The sequence below is a fragment of the Vulpes lagopus genome, chromosome 4 (assembly GCF_018345385.1).
Source record: "Vulpes lagopus strain Blue_001 chromosome 4, ASM1834538v1, whole genome shotgun sequence".
Classification (NCBI taxonomy): Eukaryota; Metazoa; Chordata; class Mammalia; order Carnivora; family Canidae; genus Vulpes; species Vulpes lagopus.
In genome coordinates this window covers 50035019-50056547 of record NC_054827.1, presented here as the reverse complement: position 1 = coordinate 50056547, position 21529 = coordinate 50035019, and the positions used below count along the sequence as shown (strand labels likewise).

Genomic DNA, 21529 nt, shown 5'->3' with positions numbered 1-21529 from the left:
GAAATATTAATAAATTCTATTTCATTTAGGTTAAGAACTATAGGTAGTCAAAAGATTACCATGAAGAAAATAAGACAAGGCTCAAACTGGAAAAAGATGTACCTAATACATGTTACTAACAAAATAAAAATCTGCAAATTATGAGAAAATGCATTTCACAAAAGATTGAGTACACATATTTTTCCCTATTCTTCCAGACAAGTACAGCTAAAAATCAGGCATTCTACATGAAAAAATCATAAGACTGAAATGTAGAGGGAAGGCAGCAGATTATCTAGAGTCTTCAGGATCCAAAGAACAACACAGAAAACAAACAAACAAACAAAGAACAACACAGTGGTGAGTTCATTGGATTTTCTTTTAGCCTCATATATTCCAAAGTGGGTGTTCATGAAGTCACCAGCCTATGAACACATTCAACAGGTGTAAACAACAACAAAAAATACCCCATAGAAACCTGCTCTGTCCAAAGGACCAGGAAATAGGTAATGTACCAAGACAAAATTTTTAGACAGTAACTGCTCTACTTCAGCCAAACACCACAGATAAAACTGTGCTCCTTTTCCCACCAGCAAAGGGCCAGTGGGAAGCACAGACTTCCATCCTGGCCAAGCAGAAACCAAGTAACCCAACCACACACTGCTGTGGTTTGTCAGAAAAACCTGGAGCTGGGGCTTTCATCCTTACCAGATGCTAATGAGGCCCCCTGCAGTACTAGTGGAGACAACATGAAGAACCTGAATTTTTGCACCTCCCTGAGAGGAATGAGGTACTCCTCTACCTCTATGCTGGGTTGGTGTTAGAAAAGGCCTATCGGACACTCAGAACTTTTACTACTGCCTACCAGTAACCTCGAGCTGTACCCATCCCTTAGATATGTCAATGAAGAACAATGGAAGTAGTGAACAGACACTGATGCCCCTATCAGCCAGGGAATTATCAAGAGGTATCAAGAGACTTTCACACTATCCACCAGTAGTCAGGAGGAGACCCTCCCCTTCCAGATGTCAGGGGATGCAGCATAAGGAACATGGACTTCAATTTCAACCTCTCACGAGGCAGAAAATAAATACTAGGAGCAGAGACCAATGGAACTGAAAACTGAAAGGTCAATCAAACAAAAAGCTGGTTATTTGAAAAGGCCAATAAAATTAACAAAACTTTAATAAGACTGAAGATGACAAAGGAAAAAATACAATTTATCAAAGAATGAAAAATGGAATAGCTACAAACCATGTGGACATCAAAAGGATATTAGAGGAATACTAACACTAGTCACAGAAATTTAACAACGTAAGTGAAACAAATTCCTCAAAAAGTACAAACTCCTATGACTTATCCAGTATGAAATAATTTGAATAGCCCTATAGCTATTTGAAAATTGGCTCCAAACAAACCAAAATACTTAGGTGTAAACCTAGCAAAACATGTACTTATATGCATGGACTTACATGCATATAAGATGTCAATTCTCATTAATGTAAGCTGTGGGTTTAACACAATTCCTAATATCCCAGCAACATTTTTTATAGATATAGATAAGATTTTAAAATGTATATAGAAAGGCAAATGTACAATAGTAGCTACGTCAATATAGAAAACAAGAATGGGGCAGAGCGGGTGGCTCAGCGGTTTAGCGCCACCTTTAGCACAGGGTGTGATCCTGGAGACCCAGGATCGAGTCCCACGTCAGGCTCCCTGCAAGGAATGGAGCCTGCTTCTCCCTCTGCCTGTGTTTATGCCCCTCTCTCTCTGTCTCTCATGAATAAATAAATAAAATTAAAAAAAAAAAAAGAAAACAAGAATAGAGGAACTGTTCTATCCAATTTCAGGACTTATTTTATAGCTACTATAATCAAGAATGTTACTGACCAAGGGAAAGACACAGATGGATAAAACAGAATCGAGAACTGAAAAAGAGCCACACGAGTAGGGCCAACTCATTTTTGACAAGACACGAGTAAATCATCTTAGCACTGAAAGTACAAAATGCTGATGAGGGATGTAACGTGTTCATGGACTGGAAGATTCATTGCAATAAAGATGTCAATTCTCCCTAGGTTGACCTATAAACCAGTATATTCTATCTAAATCCTAAGCAAGATTTTTTTTATAAGTATAGACAATATTATTCCAATATTTATGTGGAAAAGACTAGCTAAAGCAATTTTGAAAAAAAAAAAAAAGGTGAGAGGAATTACTACCCAATTTTAAGACTTATATAGATATAGTAGCTGAGACAGAGTGGTATTGGCAAAAGGAAGGATAGACACATAGATGAAAGGAACAGAAAAGAGCATCCAGAAATACACCTAACACAAATCAGTCCAACTGATTTTTGACAAAAGTGTGAAAATAATTCACACTTTTGGAATTATTGGAATAATTGGAAGCAAAGTCTTTTCGGCAAATTGCAACGGAGTAACTGGGTATTCATACGCAAGAAATTGAGCCTCAATCTAAATTTCACATTTTATGTAAGATTAACTCAAAGTGGATCAGATTTAAATATAAAACACAAAACTATAAAACTTTTAGAAGAAAACAGGAGAAAACCTTAAGGACCTTGTACTTTCAAAGCTCTTATATCAAAAACACAACCCATTAAAGAAAAATATGGATGAATTTGATTTCATCAACGTTAAAAACTTTTGCTCTGCAAAAAGCTTGTGAAGATGGAAAAAAAAAAACCGACTACACACGGGGAGAAAATATTTGCAAAGCACAGATCTGACAAAGGATTCATATCTACAATATATAAAAAACTCTCAAAACTCAACAATGAAACAACAAATATCCCAATTAGAAAATGGGCAAAACACATGAAGAGACATTTCACCAATGAGGATACACAAATAGAAAATAAGCACATATCACTAGCCATCAGGTAAATGCAAATTTAAAATCAAGATGAGATAGGAGTACATAGGTATTGCCACTACTTTTTATTTTGGATCACTCATACATTCCCAAGGGGAATATAAAATAGCTTGGCAGTTTCTTAAAAATTAAACATAATATTTATCATATGAATTAATCACACACTCCAGGGCATTCCAAAGGAACAAACTTAAGTCCACAAAAATCTGAACACAAACTTAATTCAGCCTTATTCATAATCACCTCAAACTTGAAAAGACCCAAATCTCCTGAAATAAGTTAATGATTAAGTAAACTGCCATATCCATACCATGGAATGCTAGTTAGCAATAAAAGGGAAATAACCTTTTAATACATGCAACAAATTGATTGGATTTTAAGGGCAGCATTCTGAGTGGAAAAAAGCTAATTTCAAAGGTCACTTATGATTCTATTTATGTAGCATTCTTAAAATGACAAGATTATAGAGATAGAAAACAGTGCTTTGCCTGAAGTTAGGGATGATGGAGTATGGAGTGAGGAAAGGGTAGATATGACTACAAAGAGATATTATGGAATAAAACAGGAACAGAAGTGTATTGATTGTGATGATGAATATATGAATCTACACCTGACAAAGTGGCAAAGAACTATAGGCACTGTTGTACCAATGTTAATTTCCTTGTTTTGTTTTGTACTAGTTACATTAGATGTAACCACAGGGGAAAACTGGGTACATGATGAGATCTCTCTGTAAATTCCCACCAACCTATTATTATTTCAAAATATAAAGTAAAAAAAAAAACCCAAACCCTAAAACGAACTGACATTTATTTAGTGTTCTCCTTTTATGCACTGCATTACCCTCATAAAGATGAGGAAACAGATCAGAAACTCTGGTTAATCTGGAATTATGATCTGAACTCTTAGCTGACTGATCCAGGTGCAGGCTCTTCCACTACCCTTTACAAAACTGTTTAGAAAACCACAGGTTAATTGATCATATCATTTTGATATAGAAGATATTAGTCCACAAATTAAGAATCCATTTGTGGCTCTCTTTTCTTTCCTGGCTGCTTGAAGCTCAGCTGCCCTCATGAACAATGCAGTAACTATGTGGAGGACCAGGAAGTTCGCGACGAACCAACTACCTCAGCAGAAATAGGGCAGCCTTGGTGGCTCAGCGGTTTAGCGCCACCTTCAGCCCAGGGCGTGATCCTGGAGACCTAGGATCGAGTCCCATGTCAGGCTCCCTGCATGGAGCCTGCTTCTCCCTCTGCCTGTGTCTCTGCCTCTCTCTCTCTCTCTCTGTGTCTCTCATGAATAAATAAATAAAATCTTAAAAAAAAAAAACATAAAAAAATAGACAGTCATTGATGTTCTTCACCCCAGAAAGGCAACAGTACCTAAGACAGAAATTCGAGAAAAACTAGCCAAAATGTACAAGGCTACATTAGATGTCATCTTTTTATTTGGATTCAGAACTCATTTTGGTGGTGGCAAGACAACTGGCTTTGGCATGATTTGTGATTCTGTGGATTATGCAAGGAAAAACAAACCCAAACGTAGACATGCAAGACATGGCCCATGAGAAGAAAAGGATGTCAAGAAAATCTGAAAAGGAGCACAAGGACAGAATGAAGAAAATCAGGTGGATTGCAAAAGAATGTTGGCACTGGCAAAAGGGCACAAAAGTTTTGCAGTAACTATCTGTGGTGATTGTGCAAATTTTTCATGAGAGGATTAATAAACTAAGAACTTAAAAACAAAAAGAATCCCATCTGTTTAAGGTGTGGAATTTGTCCTACATGAATTTGAATCCAAATACATGCTAACTTAACAATACCTTTTTAACCATAAAGTTAAGGGGGAAATGTCATTTGCTTTAAAGATTTCAAAAATTTTTTAAGTGAATCTTTATACTTAATGTGGGGCTCAAACTCACAACTGTAAGATCAAGAGTCCCATGCTCTACTGACTGAGTCAGCCAAGTGCCCCGGGAAATGTAACTTCTATTCAACCAAGTCTGAGTACACTTATAGTTCCCTGCACAAACTAGTAGAGTTTAGCACTCAGAACATGTCCCTTCAGAATCTGTAAGGATTAAGATCTGATTAACAAAGAAAAAATAATTCTCTAAGAATTGTGGAGATTTTTACTTTAATCATTCATTGCTGTGTGTTTAAAGGTCACAGTTGCTTTTTTGGTTAGCTTGAAAAATTTTTAGGTGGTACATAACTTTAAGTCTGTTTTAAAATGTTACCTTTAATGACGCCTGCACCCCAACCCACCTTCCTGTATAAATGATCCCCTTATCCTGCTCTCTTGTCCCTCGTGGCATTTATCTTTATATTTATTTATATTTACTATTTATTATCTGGCGATCCCAAATAGAATGTAAATCATTGGTGTCTATTTAATTCAGCAATATTCCAAGGAATCTAAAAGTGTACCTGAACTAACACTCAATAAATACTTGGTGAATGGTAAAAAAAAATTAAAAAAAAAAATCAAGGGGATCCCTGGGTGGCGCAGCGGTTTGGCGCCTGCCTTTGGCCCAGGGCGCGATCCTGGAGACCCGGGATCGAATCCTACGTCAGGCTCCCGGTGCATGGAGCCTGCTTCTCCCTCTGCCTGTGTCTCTGCCTCTCTCTCTCTCTGTATGACTATCATAAATAATAAAAAAAAATTAAAAAAAAAATACTTGGTGAATGACTAATAAACTCCCTTAGTAATACACATACCCTATGATCCAGAATTCCAACATTGAGAAACTCATACTTCAGCATCAGGAGAGATGTTCAAGAACGTTCATCACAGCATTTTTCATAAAAGCCCACAACTGGAAACAATCCAAATGTCCATCAACAGTAGAAATGAAATACTGTGATATATTCAAATAGTAAAATACACCAATGACATCACTACACTTTAACTACAGACACCAACACAAATGAATCCCAAAAAATATTATATTAAGTGAAGAAGTCCTAGAAGAATACATATACCATTCAAGTTAAAAAAAATCCAATACAATTCAAATAAATTATTATATAGGAAAGCATACACAGAAGATCAACTATAAAGAAAAGCATGGGAATGATTAGCATACAAGTCTGGACAGTGGGTAGGCCCAGGAAAGAGCAAAGCAGCAGCAGTAGCAGCTCCTCTCCAGTACTAACTTCAAAACATGTCTATTGTTCAACTAAACTGCTTCCAACGCTGAGAAGATGGGTGCAAATGAGACCTCAGACCTAGTAAAAAACCTGCTTGCTTTTGTCAGAGCTCTCTTCTAACTCTAGACTCTAGACTTCTAACTCTAGACTAGCTGCTAGGGTACTAGTAGCCCTCAGAGCAACCCAGCTCTTGTAAATTAATAAGTATAATCCCCATCTTACGGATCAGAAAACTAATCACCATCACTTGCCCAGGGTCATACAACTACTAAGTGGCAAATCTGGGATTTGAATCTAGCCTAATGACACATCTTGTATACATTCTACATGGAACATATTTAAATAAAAAAAAAAATAGAATATGTTGCTTAAAACCATATAGACCTAGGTGCCTTCTTTGGATTGATTGCTCTATAACCCCTAAAACCTTTTGAGCCTCCATTTCCTCTTCTGTAAAACAACAGTAAATGATAATCATAATAATGGTTACCATATTGTGAGTTTGCTGTGTGCCAGTTGTGCTACATGTTTCACACTCATCAGAATAAATTTGAGGTAGGACTGTTCTAAGGATTCTATGAATAAATGTATAAAAAGGACCTAATGATGTCAAGCTGGTTACTGAGTAAACCTGTGCATTATAATTAAAACCAGATAACAGGGGACTCCTTCTGAAAGGATCAGCATGACTTCATCTATCTGATTTCCTCAAAGTATGATCTACTAATGCTACAAATGAATTCAGGTTAATAAATGCACCTCTACCTAAAAGTACCAGTAGGAAAAGAAAGTGCATAACTAAAAGTAACAATGGGACTCAATGTTGAATGTATCTTAAATTTGTGTCTCAAGTTTCATTCCAACCTCACAATTTAAGAGTACAAGAAAAACAAGACACTGCATACTATATAGTATGGAAAAAGGGGTTCTTTTGACATGCTATCCTGGGAAGAATGGGAATACTATAAAAACATAATTCAACTCCCATTTTTGAAAGGGAAAAGGTGAGATCCAAAAGGCAAGCAGGTAGTCAACTTTAAAGAGAAAAGGAAATGGGTCTCACAAATGCTATAAATTGCTTCTTTTAGCTAATACCAAAAGTAAGAATATAGAGTATGTGCTGGGGAGAAGCTAAACAAGGAAATCACCTATTAAAAAATTAACACTTCAGTATTATATTTTTCTGCATTTTAAAGGAAAAGGACTAAATGATGCTCTGTTCATGGTCCTATCGATGCCACTGATGGCTTCCTACTTAAACATACATACATACACATGTATTTAACAACAGACCTAATTAAATGTTATCTACAAGAAATCCAATTAAATATGCACACAGTTTAAAAAAATAAAAAGGACAGAAACAGATACACATTCAACAATAAGTCTATAAAACCTGGAAGACTTTACCAGATGTAAAGTGGGACAATATATAATGATAAAGGGGTAAATTCCTTACAAAGCCATAAACAACTTGAACAAAAGAATCAAATAACTTGATGCAAATGATGTTTAAAGAATACCCAATGATAGCAGAATACATATTAAGTGTGTCTGGAATATATACCCAGAAATACCATATGCTGAGCAACAAAACAAGTATGAATAAATTAAAAGAACTAAAAACACACAACATTGTTCCATGATCACAATAAGTTTAACTTAGAAATTAGAAATGGAACTGGAAAATCCCCAACTATGTGAAATTGAAACTTATTTCCATGTTGATTAAAAAAACAAAAATCAACGATCTAGGAAACTTCTATGTCAAGAATCTAGAAAAAGAACTGCAAATTAATCCCAAAGAAAGCAGAATGAAGGAAATAATGAGTAGAAAAGTACTGAGAAAGAAAAGAAAATGGGAATAAAGGAAAACAAAAAAGGCAATGAAACAGAAGTTAGTTTGGGAGGTGAGGGGGGATGGGTTGTTAAAATTAATACTCTAGCTAGACTTATCAAAAACTACTAATGAAAAAAATCAAATAAAATAGAGGCCATTGTACAGACTTTGTGGACTTTAAAGTAACAGGAGAATACTGTGATCAACTTGAATAAATGTACTGATTCTTTGAAAGACAGAATTACCCCAAATCTTAAAAAAAAATAGAAAACCTGAATAGCCCTGTATCAATTAAAGAAACTGAAGTTGTTCCCAAACGTTCCCTCAAAGAAAAGTCTAGCTCTAGAAGGAACCACTGGTGAATTCTGTCAAACATAAAAAGAAGATAATATCAGCTATAAACAACTCTTAGAAAACAGAGAAGAAACACATTTCTCATCTCATTTTATAAGGCCAATAATGTCCTGATACTAAAATCAGATGCAATTAGGGCAGGACAGAAATGTACAGATCAGTATGTCTCATGAACAAAGATTAACAAAAATCATTAACAAAATATCAGAATATCAAGGAAAGAAACACATACAAAGGATAATACATCATGGTTAAATAAAGTTTATCACAGAAATGCAAGGCTGGTTGAGCATTCAAATCAATTACAGTAATTCACTACATTAACAAAGGAGAAAAGTCTTAGTATCATCATCCTTGAAAAATTCAGCACCCATACAAGATAAAGATACATTCAGTATCCTAGGAATAGAATGAAACTTCCTCAACCTGATAAAAGCCATGTTTGAAAATCTTACACATAACATATTTAATGATGAAATACTAAATGCTTTCTGGTGTGACTTGGAAGAAATCAAGGACTTCCACTCACAATTTCTATTCCAAGCTCTTTTAATTAGTACAAAAAAGGCAAGATAAAGATAAAGGGTAAACAGGTTGGAAAAGGATAAGTATAATTGTTTAAAGTCACAAAAAGGAATCACCTATGTTAAAAATTATAAAGCATACTCACACAAAAACAAACCAAACAAAAACACATGACACAGGAACATTTTTATCAAATTACATGTTAGTCCTGTATAATGAAAACTAAGAAACAAAATTAATGATCACCCTTAAGAGAGACATTAAACATGTTCCTGGAATGGAACATTCAACATGGTTAGGATATTCCTTCTCCCCAAACTGAGCTAAAGATTCAGCGCAATTCCAATTAAAATACCAGCAGGCTTTTTGTAGAAACTGACAAACTGATGCTAAAATTTATATGAAAATGCAAAAGGACAAGAATAGCAAAAACAATTTGAAAAATAAATTTGGAGGGCTTATGTGATCTGATTTCAAGACTTACTACAGAGCTACAGTAATCAAGACAGGATGGTATTTATGTAGGGACAGAAATACAAACAATGGAACAGAATGGACTCCAGAAATAGATATATACATATAGAATATAAAACAAGTATTTAATCATTGTCTCAGAAAGGCTTGAGAGCAAATACAACTAAGAATTTTGCAGAAGTGAAGTGATAAATCCTACCAAGAGAAAAATCTTAAAAGCAAAGAAAAAAACAGATGGCTTATCATCAAACAAGACAAAAGTAAGACCGATTGCCTACTTCTCACCAGCAACAATGTAAATCAGAAAACAGTAGAAAGGCATCTTCCAAGTGTTAAATAGAATAATTGCCTTGCTGGACCTCTAAACCCAGCAGAAATATCTTTAAAGATCAATTGAGATAAACAACTTTATGTGATCTGGCCAGTCAACCTCAATACTATTCTACTAACAAATCTTTACTAGACATCCTTTGCTTCCTGATGCAATATGAAGTATATTCTTCATATGAATATGAAGCATCTTCTATGGAGTACTATTACCAAACAAGATTCAGCCTGAATTTAATCACCTAAACTTCTAGTTGAGAGGAATGACTTAAAGAGCGTATGAGGAGGGACACCTGGGTGGCTCAGCAGTTAAGCATCTGCCTTTGGCTCAGGGAGATCCTGGAGTCCCAGGATCGAGTCCCACATCGAGCTCCCTGCATGGAGCCTCCTTCTCCCTCTGTCTGTGTCTCTGCTTCTCTCTCTCTCTCTCTCTCTCTCTCTCTCTCTGTCTCTCATGAATAAATAAAATATTTTAAAAGAATGTATGAAGAAACACCACAGAAATGCAGAACATAAAGTATTTTATCACTCTGATGAGTTCTTTACAAGTCCAAATAATAGAATAGGGAGAGGAGAGGAAACTATTCTAGTTTAAGAAAGACTTAAGAAACACAGTAACTAAATGTGCTTAGTTAATCCTTGACTGGTTTCTGGTTTGAACAAAACAGCTGTAAAGGACATTTTGAGGACAAGATAGTTAATGTGAAAACGATGCACTTGTCTTAGAATATTAGAAAACAACAGCTATGCTAACTACCCATGATAATGATATGGGATTATCCAGGCAATTGTTCTTATTTTGGAAGATTCAAGTTAAAGTATTAAGGATGAAATGCCAAATCTGTGATTTACTTTAAAATAGCAGTAAAAATGGCAGCAAAAGATGTCAAAAAAAAATGGCAGGTTCTAGGGTTGGTCTCTCTACCAAAACAAACATTAAGCTGGAAAAACACTAACAGAATCCACTATTTTAGAACTCTAGAGTCACTCAGACACTTATAGCAACCAGAGAAGTGCTTAATAGAGACAGAGGCTGTTGAACTTTGGTAAAAGAGCTGCTTGGGTAAACCAGCTACCATGCCTCCTTCTTGAATCCTGTTGCATTGTGGGTATAGCAGCCTGCATTCCTCAAGTGGCTGGCTGGTTCCAGAGGGACAGTAGAATCTTGAATTCTAAACTTAATTTTGGAGTTTTGTGATTTGGGTAGTATGAGGTTCCCGAGGGTCAGCTAGGATGGCTGGCTTTATTCAGCACCCCCAGAAAACAGCAGCTTCTTTGGTGGCACCTATCAGAACATCTAAAGAGGCATATACACTTAAAAAAAATTCCACACATTAACAACAGAACTTCTGAGATGTCACAGGCTGAGTGCCAAGATAACAGGTCAGTAATGGGCACAAGGAAAGCTTTGTGAAAACAGTTTAGGAAAGCCACTATACAATTAGGCAACTGAAGACCTCAACAAGAACAAAATATTGATTTTGTTCCTGAACAAAATATTGATATTTGTTCCTGATTTTGATTCCTGAAGAGAACCTGACTTCCAAAGTTACCACAATATACTACTCAAAATGTCCAGGTTTCAACAACAAAAAATATAAAGTATTTAAAGAAGTCAGGAAATAGAATTCATTCGTAGGAAGCAAGAATTTGACAGAGATGGCAGATCTGAACAGGCAGAAGAAATAATCAGCAAGCCTGATGACAAGTCAGTTCAAATTATCCAGTATGAAGAATAGAATGAAAATAATGATAAAGAAAATTGAACAGAACCTGAGGGACAGGTTCTGTTTGTGGGATAATACAAAAAAATAATGGTTGAAAATAGCCTAAATTTGATGGAAGTCATGAATCTACATATCTAAGAAGTAGGGGTTGGGAGTGTGTGTGTGTGTGGGAACCCCAAGTAAGTTAAATACCAAGAGATCTGGCGATTATGGTAACTCTAGAACTCTAACTGTCCCACTCCTCCTAGATTGCTGATTTTTGCTTATTGATGGAGGGAACAGTTCCTTTGTGACTTTTATTAACTATCTTGCAAAGTATGTATGTATTCCTTGTGAAGTTTCTGTACCATGCTGTCTGATGGCCAGCCAATCACCTGACAAAGATGTCCTTAAATATCTGACTCCAAAACGTGAAGGAGGTACTGTCACTTTAAATTTCAGCAAACATCAATGTCCAGTCCTCAGGAATCTGTCAGACCAATCAAAACACACAACCTTAAATTTTGGAGCCCTCTACCAAAGAGCAACAGCCTTTCCCTTCAATCAAACACTCTCCTAGTTCTTTTAAGAGTTTGACCAAGGTCCAGAGTCTAAAACAGTTGATTCTAGTCGTTTTCTCCAGTCTATTGGTTGTTTCACTTAAAAGACCAAACCCTATGAAGTTCTACCGTGTCATTAGGCATGATGTCACTTTGACTTAACCAGAATTTAAAACTATTATATACCAACAGCACTATCAAAAGGGTGAAAAGACAACACAGAGAGAGAAAAATATTTGCAAATCAAAACTTAGTAAGGTTCTAATATCTAGAATATATAAAGAAGTCCTACAACTCAACAACAGAAAATGTCAGTACCAAAGGACTCGAATAGACCTATCTCCAAATAAGATACACAAATGATAAATAAGTATATGAAATGATTCTGATCATTAATCAGTACGGAAATGTAAATCAAAACCACAGTAAGTTATCACTTCACATCCACAAGAATGGCTATTATCCAAAAAAGGAATGTAAGTGTTGCAGAAGATGGAGGATATGGAGAAATCTGACCCTGATACATTGCTGGTGGGATACAGCAGATAAAGTGGTACAGCCAATGCAGAAAAGAGTTTGGTAGTTCCTCAAAGAGTTAAAAACATAGAATCACCAAATGATCTAACAATTCCAGTTCTAGGTATATGCCCAGGAGAACTGAAAATGGGACTCAGCATATACTTGTTCACAGCAGTGTTATTCATAAGAGTGGAACAGTGGCTCTGTCCATCACAGATGAATGAATAAAATGCGCTGTCTGTAAAATAGAGTATTATTTGACCATTAAATCAGAATGAAATTCTGATGCTGTAACAATGATAATCCTCGAAAATACAAAATAAACCAGACAAAAAGGTCAAAATATACATATATATGTAGATAATTCTACTTATATGATTTATATATGTATATACATATAAAAATTGTACTTATATGAGTTATCTACAATAGACAAATTCAGAAGGATGGAAAGCGAAACAGAAGTTACCGGGGGCAGGAAGGGTGAAATGAATTACTGCTTATGAGTAGAGCTTCTATTTAAGATGAGGAAAAATATTTTGGGAATAGTAGTGATGGTTACACACATTATAATTGTACCTAAAGTCATGAAACTGTAGGCCTAAAAATGATTAAAATGGGGAGCTCCTGGATGGCTCAGTGGTTTTATGTCCGACTCTTTGATTTCAGTTCAGATCTTGATCTCAGGGTTGTGAAACGGAGCCCCAAGTTGGGCTCCGAGCTGGGCATGGAGCCTGCCTAAGATCTCCCTCTCCCTCTCCACCTCTGTCCCCCTTAACCAGGTACTCTGTTTTTCTTAAAAAAAAAGGGGGGGGGGTTTAAAATGGTAAAATTTACATTGTGCACATTTTTACCATAATAAGAAAAATATTCAGAGTTTGTAAAGCATAGTAGAGTCAACCCCAATGAATTAAAGAGAGTCAATTAACTACCAAAGTTTCTCAAGTGAAACAGAAAACATGAAGAGTCTTATAGATAAAACTTTAGGAAAACTGAATCCGGAGTCAAAATTTTATCAAGTGAAACAGAAAACATGAAGAGTCTTATAGATAAAACTTTAGGAAAACTGAATCCGGAGTCAAAATTTTCCCACAAAGAAAAGCAGAAGTTCTGGTTGCTATTATATATTCAAGAAAAAAAAATGATTCCAATCTTACACAAACTCTTTCAGAGAACTGTAAAAGGTAGCACTCTCTATAATTCATTTTATGGAGCTCACATAACTCTAGAGGAAAACTTATAAGAGTAGTATAAAAGGGATGCCTGGGTGGCTCAGCAGTTGAGCATCTGCCTTTGGCTCAGGGTGTGATCCCAGAGTCCTGGGATCAAGTCCCACATCGGGCTCCTCACAGGGAGCCTGCTTCTCCCTCTGCTCATGTGTCTGCCTCTCTGTCTCTCATGAATAAATAAAATCTAAAAAAAAAAAAAAAAAAAGTCTAAAAAAGGAAAATCACAAAGCAGCAGGAAGATGGCACTGGAGTATGAGGACTCGAGGTTCACCTTGTCCCATGAACCCAGCTAATAACTATGAAATCATCCTAAATAGCCCAGAATATGACCTGAAGACTTGACAGAACGAACTCCACAACTAAAGGGAGAGAAGATGCCACACTGAAGAAGGTAGAAAGTGTGGAGATGTGACTTAGGGGAGAAACAGATTATGGCCGCTGCAGAGGGGAGAGAGCCATGGTCACAGAGAAGGGTGAGAGGACTAAAGAGGGAAAGGGAGAAGATGGGCAGCCTGGGTAGCTCAGCGGTTTAGCACCGACTTTGGCCCAGGGCATGATCCTGGAGACCCAGGATGGAGTCCCACATCCGGCTCCCTGCAGGGAAGCCTGCTTTTCCCCCTGCCTGTGTCTCTGCCTCTTTCTCTCTCTCTGCGTCTCTCATGAATAAATAAATAAATCTTTTAAAAAAAGAAGAAGGACAGGGAGAGAGAGAGAGGCACACACACAAGGGAATACACAAGAACATTTCCACCAAGCCACTGGCTTAGAAAACAAGAAGAACTGAATTTAATGAGTTCTTGCAACCAGCGGGGCTTAAAGCCTGGAGTTTTAAAGGTCAGTGGGCTTGTCTGTGATAGAGCCCTGAGGGCACTGTGCTGCTCCTGGAGAGAAGGCAGGCAAACCACCCAGAAGCACAGTGTGGAGTGATTAAGAGTGCCTGAGGCACACACTGGGGAGGTTTATTTGTCCCTCTCAGAGGGTCCCTGAGAGGCAGAGTCCAGAGACACTTCTCTAGAACAAAAGAACTGTCTGGTGCCATTTCCCTCCCCCCCCCCTACTCCTCAGCATGAACACAGAGCCACATGTAGAAAAGCAGCACACAGTACCAACACTGGCTGCCTAACTTGCTTACATCAAGCACCAACCTCCTGCACTCTGGTAGAACTGCCCTTCTCAGTCACAACTCCCTCAGTCCCAGGGTGGCTGGCCCCTCCCCCTCAGAGAACAGCACAAAGCCCATGCCATCCCTCCTGACCAGAGAGTTTTGCAGGGCCTCTGTTCTCGTAGAGGTGGTAACAGGTCTCATTTCACAAGCAGACCAAAGCACATCCAGTTAAAACTCACCATACTCAGGCCAAGGACCAAATACTGCCCATGGCAGGCAAGGAGACAGGCCTGAAGGACAGAGCAGTCAGAACATAAGAACAGACCACATGCAGTACACACCAGAGATACTTTCTGAAGCACTAGGCCCTGGGAACTGCATGATCTCTCCCTCATAAGGCCATTACTTTCAGTAAAAGCAGGAGACATAACTGAACTTTCCTAACACAGAAAAAGAGGCAGAGACCTAGACAAAGTATGAGAACAAAGGAATTTATCCCAAATAAGTGAACAAGACAAGGCCAGGGCCTGAGATCTAAATGAAATATAAGCAACATGCCTGATAGAGAATTTAAAACAAGATCGTAAGGACACTCACGTGCTTAAGAAAAGAACAGAAGGCATCAGTGAGAACCTTACCACAGAGATAAAAAGAGTTAAAAAAGAATCAGAGACAAAGAGTGTAATAAACAAGGTTAGAAACATGCTTAATGCAATGAACAGCAGGCTGTAATAAGTAGAAGAATAAATGAATGACCTAGAAGACAAAGTAATGGAAATTACTCAAGGTGAACAAAAGAGAAGAATAATTATGGAACATGAGAACAGATTTAGGGAACTCAGTGACTCCATCAAACATAGTAACACTCATATTACAGGAGTCTCAGAAGAGGAAGAGAGAAAAGGGGGCAGAAAATGTATCTCAGGAAATAATAGCTGAAAACTTCCCTAATTTGGAGAAGGAAATAGACATTCAGATTCAGGAGGCACAAAGAACTCCCATCAAAATCAACAATAGCAGGCCAACTCCAAGACATACTGCAATTGAATTTTCAAAATATAGTGACAAAAGAATTTCAAAAGCAGCAAAACAAAAGAGGTCCTTAACTTACAAGGGAAGACCCATAAGGCTAGCTGGAGATTTCTCAACAGAAACTGGCAAGCCAGAAGAGAGCGGCATGATATATTCAAAGTGCTGAATGAGAAAAATCCATAGCCAAGAATACTCTATTCAGCAAGGTATCATTTAGAATAGGAAAAATAAAGAATTTATCTCCAAACAAAAACTAAAGGAGTTCCTGACCACTAAACCAGCACTACATGAAATATTGAAGGGGATTCTTTGGGAAGGGGACACTAAAGTGACAGAATAAAAGCAGCAAACACAAAAGCAGTAACAATGAATATTTCTATAAAAATCAGTCCAGGAGGGACCCCTGGGTGGCTCAGTGATTGAGCATCTGCCTTTGGCTCAGGTCATGATCCCAGGGTCCTGGGATTGAGTGCCCCTTTAGGCTCCTCACAGGGAGCCTGCTTCTCCCTCTGCCTATATGTCTCTGCCTCCCTCTCTGTAATTAATAAATAAACAAACAAACCAAAAATCAGTCCAGGAAGTCACACACAAAAAGGATATAAAATATAGTAACATATATCTGAAATGTGAGGAAGAGAGGAGAAAAAAATGGGTTCAAACTTGAACCATCAACTTAATACAGACTGCTGTGTGGAGAAAAGGTTATATACACAAACCTAATAGCAACTATTTTTTAAAAACCACTGACAAACATGCAAAGAATAAAGAGAAAGAATTCCAAATATATCACTAAAGAAAATCAGCAGAACACGAAAGAGAAGAAAGGATCTGAGAAAATCTCCAGGAACAACCACAAACAAGTAATAAAATGGCACTAAGTGCATATCTATCAATAATTACTTTGAATGTAAGTGGAATAAACACTCCAATCAAAAGATATAGGGTGGGGCACCCTAGTGGCATAGTCAGTTAAGTAACTGAACCTTGGTTTTGGCTCTGGTGGGGGAGATCCAACCCCAGGTGGGGCTCCATGCTTAGCCTGCAGAGTCTCCCTTGAGTTTCACTCTCCCTCTTCCTCTGTTCCTCCTCCACTCTCCATTCACTCACTCTTTCTCTTTCTAAATTAAATACTTTTGGAAAAGACACAAGGTGACAGAATGGATTTAAAAAATTAAAAAAAAAACAAACAAAAAAAGACCCATTTATGCTGCCTAAAAGAGACTCATTTTAGGCCTAAAGACACCTCCAGATTGAAAGTAAGGAGACAGAGAAACAATTATCAGGCAAATACAAGTCAAAGGAAGGCTGGAGCAGCAATACTTATATGGGACAAACTAGACTTTATAACAAAGACTGTAATGAGACAAAGAAGAGCACTATATAATAATAAAGAGGATAAATCAACAAGAAGATATAGAAATCATAAATATTTATGCATCTAACACAGGAGTACCCAAATATATAAAACATTAAACATAAACTCATCGATAACAATAATAGTAGGGGACTTTATCATCCCACTTACATCAATGGACAGGTAATCTAAACAGAAAATAAACAATCAATGAAACCAGGAGCTGATTCTTTGAAACACTTAATAAAATTGATCAACCTCTATCTAGATTTATGAAAAAGAAAAGAGAAAGAACCAGAATAAATATCACAAATGAGGAGAGGAAAAATAACAACCAACATCACAGAAATACAAACAATTATAAAAGAATATTATGAGGGATTATATGCCCACAAATTGGACAATTTGGAAGAAATGGATCAATTCCTAGAAACAGAAATTACCAAAACTGAAATAGGAAGAACAGAAAATGAACAGACTGATAACCAGCAATGAAAATGACTCAGTAATCAAAAAACTCTCAACAAACAAAAGTCCAGGAACAGATGGCTTCACGGGTGAATTCTACCAATCATTTAAAGAGTTAACACCTATTCATCTCAAACTGTTCCAAAAAATAGAAGAGGAAGGAAATTTTTCAAATTCATTCTATGAGGCTAGCATTACACTGGATAGTAAAACCAGATAAAGACACCACACAAAAAAGAGAACTACAGGCCAATAGCTGTAGATTAGATGCAAAAATCCTCAATAAAATACTAGAAACTGAATCCAACAATACCTAAAAAAATATTCACCTCAATCAAGTGGGATTTATTCCTGGGATGCAAGCATGCCTCAATATTCACAAATAAATCAATGTGATATACCACATCACCAAGAGAAAGGATCATTTCAACAGATTCAGAAAAAGCATTTGACTAAGTATAACAACCATTCTCAATAAAAAACTTAAACGAACTAGGTCTAGAGGGAACATACCTCAACATAATTAAGGCCTTATATGAAAAACCCATAAGGAACATCATACTCAATAGGGAAAAACAGAGCTTTCCTATAAGGTCAGGAAAAGACAAATGATGTCCACTCTCACCACTTTTATTCAACATCATACTGGAAGTCATAGGCACAGTAATCAGACAACAAAAAGAAATAAAAGGCATCCAAACTGGTGAGGAAGCAGCTTTCACTACTTGCAGATGACATGATAATACTTACAGAAAACCCTAAGGATTCCACCAAAAACATACTAGAACTTAATTCAGTAAAGTCACAGGATACAAAATCAATGTACAGAAATTTGTTGCATTTCTATATACTAATAATGAAACAGCAGAAAAAGTGAAATTAAGAAAACAATTCCATTTACAATTGCACCAAAAATAATACCTAAGAATAAACTTAACCAAAGAGGTGAAACATCTGTATTCTGAAAACTATAAAAAACTGATAAAAGAGGGACACCTGGGTGGCTCAGCAGTTGAGCATTTCCCTTTGGCTCAGGGCATGATCCCAGTCCCAGGATTGAGTCCCACACTGGGCTACCTGCATGGAGCCTGCTTCTCCCTGTGCCCATGTCTCTGCCTCTCTATGTGTGTCTCTCATGAATAAATAAATAAAATCCTTGAAAAAAATAAAAGAAATTTAAGATATAACAGTTGGCTACACATGGAAGCAATCTACAGATTTAATGCAATCCCTAACAAAATACCTAAGTATTTTTCACAGAGCTAGAAAAAAAAATCCTAAAATCCATAATCCTATGTATGGAACCATAAAAGACCCCAAATAGCAAAAGTAATCTTGAAAATAAGAAACAAAACTAGAGGTATCACAATTCTAGACCTTAAGTTATATTATGAAGCTGTAGCAATCATAAAACTATAAAACTATGGTACTGGCACACACACACACACAAAAAGACACCTAGATAAATGAAACAGAATAGAAAACCCAGAAATTAACCCACAACTATATGGTTAATTAATCTTCAACAAAGCAGGAAAGAATATGCAGTGAGAAAAAAGACCATCTCTTCAACAAATGGTGTTGGGAAAACTAAACAGCTATGTGCAAAAGAATGAAAACAGGCCCGCTTTTTAGACCATACACAAAAATAAACTCAAAATGGATTAAAGACCTAATGTGAGACCGGAAACCATAAAAAAATCCTACAAGAGAATACAGGCAGTAATTTCTCTGACATCAACCCCAACAATATTTTTCTAAGGTATGTCTCCTGAGGCAAAGAAAACAAAAGCAAAAATAAATTATTGAGATTACATCATAATAAAAAGCTTGTGTACATCAGAGCAAACAATCAACAAAACTGAAAGGCAACGTAGGAAATGGGAGAAGATATTTGTAAACAACATACCTGATACAGGGTTAGTATCCAAAATATAAGAACTCAATACTAAAAAAAAAAAAAGAAAGAAAGAAAGAAAGAAATCCAATTAAAAAATGGGCAGAAGAGATGAACAGACATTTCTCCAAAGAAGACATCCAGATAGCCAATAGACACATGAAAAGATGCTCCATGTCACTCATCATCAGGTAAACAGACACCGATATCACATTAAGATATTATTTCACACCTGTCAGAATGGCTAAAATCAAAACCACAAGTGTTGACGAGGATGTAGAGGAAAAAGGGACATTTGTGCTCTGTTGGTGGGAACAGCTAACTGTGGAACACAGTATGGAGGTTGTTTAAAAATTTTGAAACAGAATTACCCTATGATCCAGTAATTCTACTACTGGATATTTACCCAAACAACTCAAAAACATTAATTTGAAAGGATACATGGAACTCTACATTTACTGAAGCATTATTTACAATAGCCAAATTATAGAAGCAGCCCAAGTGTCCATCAATCAACAAATGGATAAAGAAGAGGTGTACATGTACACATGTACACACACACACACGAAAATTACTCAGCCATAAAAAGAATGAAGCTTGCCATCTGCAATAACATGGATGGGATCTGGAGGTTATAATGCTAAGTGAAAGAAGTCAGAGGAAGACAAATTATCGTATGATTTCACTTGTGAAATTTAAGAAAACAAATGAAGAAAAAAAAAGAGGCAAACCAAAAAACAGACTCAACTATAGAGAACAAACTGATGGCTACCAGAAAGAGATGAGTAGGGGGTGGGTGAAATAGCTGATAGATATTAAAGAGTATACTTATCATGATGAGCACTGAATAATGTATAGAAACGCTGAATCACTATATTGTACACCTGAAACTAATATAACACAGTATGTTAACTATACTGGAATTAAAATTTAAAAATGAAAAAAAAATTCCCTGCAGAACATCCTGCCTATTGTTTTCCTCCTAAAAGATCTCTTGGCATTAGTATCAAGACTCAACAGCATGGTATTGGTGTAATAACAAACTGATCGATGGAACAGAAAGCCCAAAAATAAACCCAGACATACGTGGACAACTGATACTTGACAAAGGCAGTGCAGTAGGAGAAAGGATGGCTTTTTCGACAGCAGTGGTGGAAAAATTAAATATCCACCAGTAAAATGAACTTGGATCCATGCCTCATATCACACATGAAAATTAACTCAAAATGGATCATAGATCTAAATGTAAAACTTAAAGCTTGGAAACTTCAAGAGGAAAACATGTTAGGTAAAGATTTCTTAATACCAAACAAAAGAAAAATTCATACAAGATAAGTTGGACTTCACTAAAAAGGCAATTGGGGCTCCTTAGAGAAATAACCAAGGCTGATACAGTAAAAGTAGAAGATAAGCCTAGAAACTATCTGGTTTGCCAGAAAGTTAGAAGTATTCAACAATCAATAGGTGTATGTCAAAGGACAAGATTTCAACTTGAAGGGGTTCCTACTGCCCAAATTGGAACAATGTGGTTATCAAAATAATGAAAGGAATAGTTTATAATATAAAAAAATTTCACAAGCCCACAGTAATAAATGGAAAAGGAAAGTCTCATTCATACAGTACAGTATCAGCTAATAAGCTGAGAGTGACAGAAAAATCACCATTTTGCAACATCACAATAATAAATGATGAAGGGAAGAATCAGCAGTGGATGCTATCTACAGTTTTTGGGAACAGAACACTGACAGAGACCCAAAGTATCTTACAGGAAGTTATTAATTACAAAGGGGGAAAAGTGGAGAAATCTGGCAGTTCAAACTAGTGATGAAAGCCAAACAACAGCAATGGGACAAGAGGACATCATGGTTTCCTAATGTAAAGCACTGAAGGGGACGCATTACTTTTGCCAAAAATGATGAATAAGGAGAGAAATCAAACATTAAGTTTGAAAAAACAACATTTGACAGAAATAATTATTAACTACCTCAAGGAACTGGGATACCTAGGAGTGGCCAGTAAGAAGTTGAGACAGTGTTCAAGAATATAACAGCAGATGTGATAAATATGACACAAAATAGCCACAACTGCTAAGGCTAGGACAGAG

At 36.6% G+C, this 21529-nt stretch overlaps 1 protein-coding gene across 1 annotated transcript in view; it reads right to left on the bottom strand.

The window, feature by feature from the left end:
- Positions 1-21529, bottom strand: part of TRIM24 (tripartite motif containing 24) — a 94050-nt gene that overhangs the window by 62956 nt on the left and 9565 nt on the right. The gene's annotated exons all lie outside the window — the stretch shown is intronic.